This window comes from Tiliqua scincoides, chromosome 2 (assembly GCF_035046505.1).
Source record: "Tiliqua scincoides isolate rTilSci1 chromosome 2, rTilSci1.hap2, whole genome shotgun sequence".
Classification (NCBI taxonomy): Eukaryota; Metazoa; Chordata; class Lepidosauria; order Squamata; family Scincidae; genus Tiliqua; species Tiliqua scincoides.
In genome coordinates this window covers 119,833,262-119,839,591 of record NC_089822.1, presented here as the reverse complement: position 1 = coordinate 119,839,591, position 6,330 = coordinate 119,833,262, and the positions used below count along the sequence as shown (strand labels likewise).

The 6,330-nt window shown below is 47.0% G+C and overlaps 1 pseudogene; it reads right to left on the bottom strand.

Annotated features, from left to right (window-relative positions):
• Positions 1 to 4,076: 4,076 nt before the first annotated feature.
• LOC136643198 (5S ribosomal RNA) lies at positions 4,077 to 4,196 on the bottom strand (annotated as a pseudogene).
• Between the last annotated feature and the right edge of the window lie 2,134 nt (positions 4,197 to 6,330).

The following is a 6,330-nucleotide window of genomic DNA, read 5'->3' as shown; positions in this document are numbered from 1 at the left end:
CAAAACAACAACAAAAAATTTGTGCTACATGCTAAGGACGAGAAAGCCTTTTGAAATAAAACCGGCAGACAAAGAATATCAGTGTTGCCATAGGATGAGTTAGCAGGTCTGAAACAGATCAGTGTCATTGTGTGTGGATGCGGCAACACCATACAAACAGCTATGGCAGCCCAGGACCACAATTTCATCTCTCTTCTGGGGGCCTAGAATGTAAGATAAGACCAAGACAAGGCTATATAAGGTAGCAGCACCCCTCATGTGACAGCTCTCAGGATTTGCAATCAGACCCTGAAAAAGTGAGGGCACTTCAGCAAATGCCCAAACCACTGAATGCCAAATCTTTGCAGGCATTGCTAGGATTTGTTAACTACCTGACCACATTTCATCCTCATCTCTCTGATATATATGAGCCTCTAGAGCAGAGGTGCCCAAACCCCAGCCGGGGGCCATTTGTGGCCCTCAGGGACCCCCAACCCAGCCCACAGGGAGCCTCCACAAAGGCTGACTGTTTGACCTTTCATGCGAGCTGCGGGCCAAGGCCTCCCTCCTCGGCTTGCTGTTTCACATCTGTGAAGCAGCAGCGACAGCAAAGGAAAGGCTGGCCTTGCTTTGTGCAAGGTCTTCTATGGGCCTTGAGCTATTGTGAGACCTTCATTCATTCATATAAGTTCCATCTCTAATATATTCATTTATGTAAATTTATTCAAATTTTAAACATAAATTAATTATTTTTCCCCATCCCCCAGCACAGTGTCAGAGAGATGATGCAGCCCTCCTGCCAAAAACTTTGGACACCCCTGCTCTAGAGCCATTACTGGTTCCAGGCGCTACATGGACGTGGCCACTCCAGGATGATGCCGCCCTCCAACAAATTAAAGATCTAGGCCAACTGCAAACATGCATGCATTCCATGAGAAAAGGCATCCGAGTCACATCTGAGTTTTAATCCACATGGGATTTGGAACCCCAAATTCACTCCAGTCTGGGGGTTTGTTCATGGGGAAAACTTCAGTAGTCCCTCCTCCAGGGCTGTCAATCATCCTTCAGAAGATTTCCTGAATCTGCATGCATATATTAGTGTCTGCCTGTTGAAAGGGGGGAGGAGTTCCCCTTTGAGGGTCTGCCCTTCTGAGAGCAGCAAATTTCCTGGTACTGCTCTTCAAGCGTCAGCAGGGTTTTTTCCTTGTCACTTACTGTGTGCTTTCTGCCTACTGTGTGCTCTTTGCTTCCTGTGTGACAGCATGCATCAAGACATGACTCGCTTGCATGGGAGCAAGTCCCCATCACACTTTGGGGCTTGCTTCTGAGCAAGCAGGCATTGAATCATGCCCCAAAGCAGGTACTTGGGGATGGTCACCCAAGAAGCTGCCACGCACCCACGCTCAAAAAAGCAGACAAAGAGATTTCCATTCCCAAAATCATATTTTAATGTAACGAGAATCATAGGATGATTTCACATTTGTCTTTCCCTGCCTTGGTCTGTGGATCTGGTTGGTATCCCATCCCTTCCTTTCAGGATAACTAAGAGTAAATGAGGATCAGAATAGACAATTGGATCAGAATAGCAGCAGCGCAGTGAGCTGCTCCTATATATACCTTTCTGGGAGTAAGCCCCATTGCACAATAGGTATGCACTGAGTAGGTATGCATAGGATTGTCAACCCAATCCATTGTCGCTCCCTGCATGGTGATGCAGCTGTGCCAACATGGCACCTGCTACATCCTGGCTGGGGGGTGGGGGGTGGGAGGCCTCAAAAAGCCTCCTCAGGACAAAGGACTATCAGAAGCACATATCAAACAACATACATGTTACAAAGATGTTGCGACAAATGACCACTGAGTTTACGACTCCATGTTCAGGATGCACACGGTTAGATACTATTTCTTCAGAATGTTTTATTTGGAAAGTGGCAGTGCTTTTATATTTATATTTTCCAAAAGAAATGAGGCACTGGCAGTGCTTAGATTGCCCTCCTTTCCAACAGAGGAAGCTGCAGCAGCAACATTGTCTGCCTTGATAAGAAAGTGAAAGTTCAGCTCTAGATAAGGGTCACAGTGCCAAGAGAGGCATCAGAGAAGCAGCACCAGACTCCTGTCAGTAACACCTGACAGCCCAATCCCATGCAGGGTTGGGATGTCACATGGAAATGTTTGTGAAGCGGATCAGAGTTCCGTGGTCGCAAACTGGTGGCTGTCAGCATGTCAGCACTCCATCAGTAGTCATTTTAGGAGCACTGTGCCTCAGCAGCACTCCCCATCCATCGTGAGATACCATCAGAGCCGCCGGAGCCGGCAAGACAGCGGTGGGGGAGGGGAAGGGCATAACTGGGTGGACAGAGTATGAAACTTGGCAGGGGAGGGGGAAGAATGGGGGCAAGAAGGCTGCAGAAGGGGGTGGCATGTGCCAGATCCTATCCCCCTCCACCCACAGCAGCCCCCCTGCCCCCTTTCGTTGTAGTCCTCTTAGGAGATCCATTGCAAAGCAGGTGGCTTAAAGAGCGGTAAGGGGATTTAAATCTCCTTTTCCCCCCAAAGCCTCCCAATCCGCCATCGCCCCACTAACACACTGTGCTCTTTTTCAGTGTGACTGCACCAGCAAGGGGGGGATTGGACTGGGCTCTGAAGCAAAGCCTCTGTCATCTTTGCACAAATGAAGTGCCCAGATCTAGCCCATAGCATGCAGCAGTACCGATGGAGCTTGTGGTGCATGTTATGGGGGGGGGAGAGCCACCAGACAGCCCAGGAGAGGTACGTAAAAATCTTTTTTATTTATCTCTCCAAAGGCCACATGGCCTCCAATAGGTCTTCTTGAACCTATACCAGCTATTTAGCTGGTGTATGTCTAAGGAGACTCACAGGGTGGTTCAGGGCAAGAAAACGGAGACAGGCTTTCAGTAAGCATGGCTACTAAGCAGATCACCCCCTCCCACCCCCAACCTGCCTCCTGCCTGACCCTCTCTCAACCTGCACGTCCATTATCCTCCTCTGAACCACCACCACCACCCACCTACCTGCTCTAGTGGGACTTCTGTGAGCCAGTGTCATACATGCAGGGCCTCTGGCCATTTGCATGGCAGCCCTGGCACACGCAACAGTGGTGTGGGACTTTCATGCTGTCGGCGTGAGATTTACAGTAGCAGATCACAAGATACATCACCATAAGCTCTGGAAAGAATTGGGCTGTAAGCACTGATAAAACATATGTAACCTCCTTATTTTGTTTCCATTTTTTTTTTCTTTTGGCCTTTAGGGAAGGCTGGCGGACCCGCTGCAAAGGAAGAAACCTCTTAACATGGAAAAGAGGCTGCTGACTCTGTTGATTCTGCCTATGGTGGCAATCCTAACCACACTGACCTGGGAGTAAGACCCACCGACCATAACGGGACTTACTTCTGAGTATACATGCATAGGATTGGGCTGTAAAATTGCTAATAAATCATCTCCTGGTGATCATGACTCCTCTCACCGCACAATTCAAATTCAGCAATTTCTCTCTGTTTGAGTTTTTGCACCCTTGGTAACCCACACGGTGGCAGGAGAGTGAGACTTCTTTGCATACGAACAGGGAAAGCTTATTTATTTATTTAAAAGACGTATATCCCGCCTTTCCTACGCCAGAGCAAATGCTCAAGGCAGCTTACAATTCAAGAACTAAAAATATATAAAACAATAAATAAAATCATATGGGCAACAATAAATTGGAGAAGGGCAACTATTTATAATCAAAGCACTGCTATAGAGGCACAGGGGACAGACAATGACACCACATAGCACCCGAATGCAAGACAGAACAAAAATGTTTTGAACCTTCACCAAAAGACCAAGAGGGAGGGGGAGTTTTTCATTCCCCTGGTAGGGAATTCCATAGTTGTGATGACACTGCAGAAAAGGCTAAGGTTTGCCCCATGTCATCATCCCTCTAGCTTGGGATGAAGTAAGAGTCCCCTCAGATGACCTAAGAGAGTGAGCTGGAATGTATGGGAGAGGATGGTCCCTCGGATAATCTGGACCCAAACCGTGAAGGGCTTTAAGGGCCAATAGGTTAGCAACCTTCAGTCTCAAAAGACTGTGGTATAAGCCTACAGCACCCGGTATTCCCAGGCAGTCTCCCATCCAAGTACTAACCAGGTCTGACCCTGCTTAGCTTCCGAGATCAGACGAGATCAGGCATGTGCAGGGTAACAGTTGCTGCAGGGCCAATACTAGCACTTGGACCTGGAAATAAATGGGTAACCAGTGCAGTCACTTAAAGCAGTGGTTCAACAGAGTCAAACCACCTATCTCCTATAAACACCCAGGCCGCCACATTCTGCACTAAATTGTGCGGGCAGCCCCCCCCCCCATAAGTTGAGCCCAATTGAATTACATTGTCTGGTTGATTGATGAGTGGAAGGAAGAAATTACAAGAAGGAGGGGAATATGTTGCACGTCCAACTTTGTCCCCCACCTGCTCCTTGAGATTCCTTATTGGTAACACAGAAGAAAGAGGCCTATGACAGCCCACTGAGACAGGCTGATAATATCATTGGTTCATAGCAATTTTCCAGCACCAAGGCAGTCACAATGCAGCCCCGAGGTAAGGGAACAAACATTCCCCTACCTTGAGGAGGCCTCCATGAATGGCCCTGCCACAGGATGCAGTACCTGCCATGTTACCATGGCTGCATCAGAGCTGGAAAGTTGGATAGTATTGGGGTCTCATTCTCATTTCAGAAACCCTGGACTTACAATCTGTGCAAGTGCTGGGGTGATCGAAGCTAGAGGAAAACAAGAAAATAATGGAACTGTAAAATGTGAATGAGGCACAACTTTAGGACTACCTTCAGAAGGGGGAAGCTGATTTCCCCCTGCTGCCCTGATATCCCTGCCAGTGGTGACTGAGAGTGCAATCAGTTAAATTTCCATTTAGTTACCTTCATCCTTTCCCTCGCTGGTGCCAGGCAGAGAAGGAGCATCTGTTTCCCAGTACCGACAATTTTTAAAATAATAATTTTGATTAGATAATTAAGCAATGACATATGAATTTCTTTCCACACACAAGTCAAGCAAAAACAAAAAACAATGCGCAGGTGTTAAACTATCAGAATCAGTCAGGGGAGAATAGCCCTTGAACAAGGGTAGACCAGTCTTTTAAGAAAGGTTGATGGTTTACCAGCAGGTGAGAAATGTTTTGGGGGGTTGAAACTTATAAAAAGCAGGGCTGGTCCTGCCATGAGGCTGACAGCAGCAACCCTGTCAAATGGCGAGTTGAAGTGCAGCAAATTGATGACAGGATGTCCTGCACCCAGTCGCTGTCCACTGTCCCCTCCAGCCTGCTGCTCTTCAAGCTTCGCTTTTGCCACCTGGTCCACCCAATTCTGTTGAAACAAACTTTATGAGATCCCCATGATCGCATCACTAACGGGGCTGCAGGGACTGGGATGCACTCACCAGTCCCTGCAGCTCATGATTGGGCTCACGATTGGGCACCGAGCTCATGATTGGGCTTTCAGTCACCTGCGGGAAGTGATTGCTCTGAGAAACCAAAGTTTTAGTCTTCCTTGAAGCTTCTGGAAGCCAAGGCCTCTTGCCATCCGTCCAGTTCTAATGCCACAGAACTGACCTGGGTCATGCTCTCCTTGCAGGCACCAAGAGCCACATATGAGTGCAAACAAACCTGCCATGCATCAGTATAAAGAAAACATAACAAGTAACAATGAGGCAAGGAGTGGAACAGTAAATATCAAAAGAACAAAGACAACAGAACCAACAGAGGGGAAATGCACTGAAATTTGAAAGGGTAGCAGATAAGTGCACTTAAGTAAATTTAAAGAACAAAGACTACACACCAAACTTGACATTTGTTTGATTTACTGCTGTGCTTGTTCACACTGAATTGACTCAAGTGTCTGGACACTTCAGGTGGAATTTTCTGCACTTCAGCATTACAAACACTTTGCAGTTCCTGGCCATTTTCTCATTGGGCTTCCAGTCGATAAGTGCACTGAGGGATTTGGTGACAAGGTGCAAAGCTAGAATTTTATGAGTTGGACATTTATGTAACATATTCACAGGGGGAAGTTATTGCGTGTTCAGGGACTGAATGCAGTGGGCAATGATATAACTCAGATGAATGTCATGAAAGGACAAGAAAGACAAGGTTAAATATGCCAGAAAATATAATTTTTATTGTGTTGATAGTAATACAGTAACCAGGAGGGCGAATCAATAACAAAATAGAATATACAGGTGGACCATCATTATCCACAAGGGTTTCATTTCTGGAACCCTCATGGATACTGAATACTGCGTGAAATCAAATCAGCCTCAGTGCAACCAGAGCCTTGCACC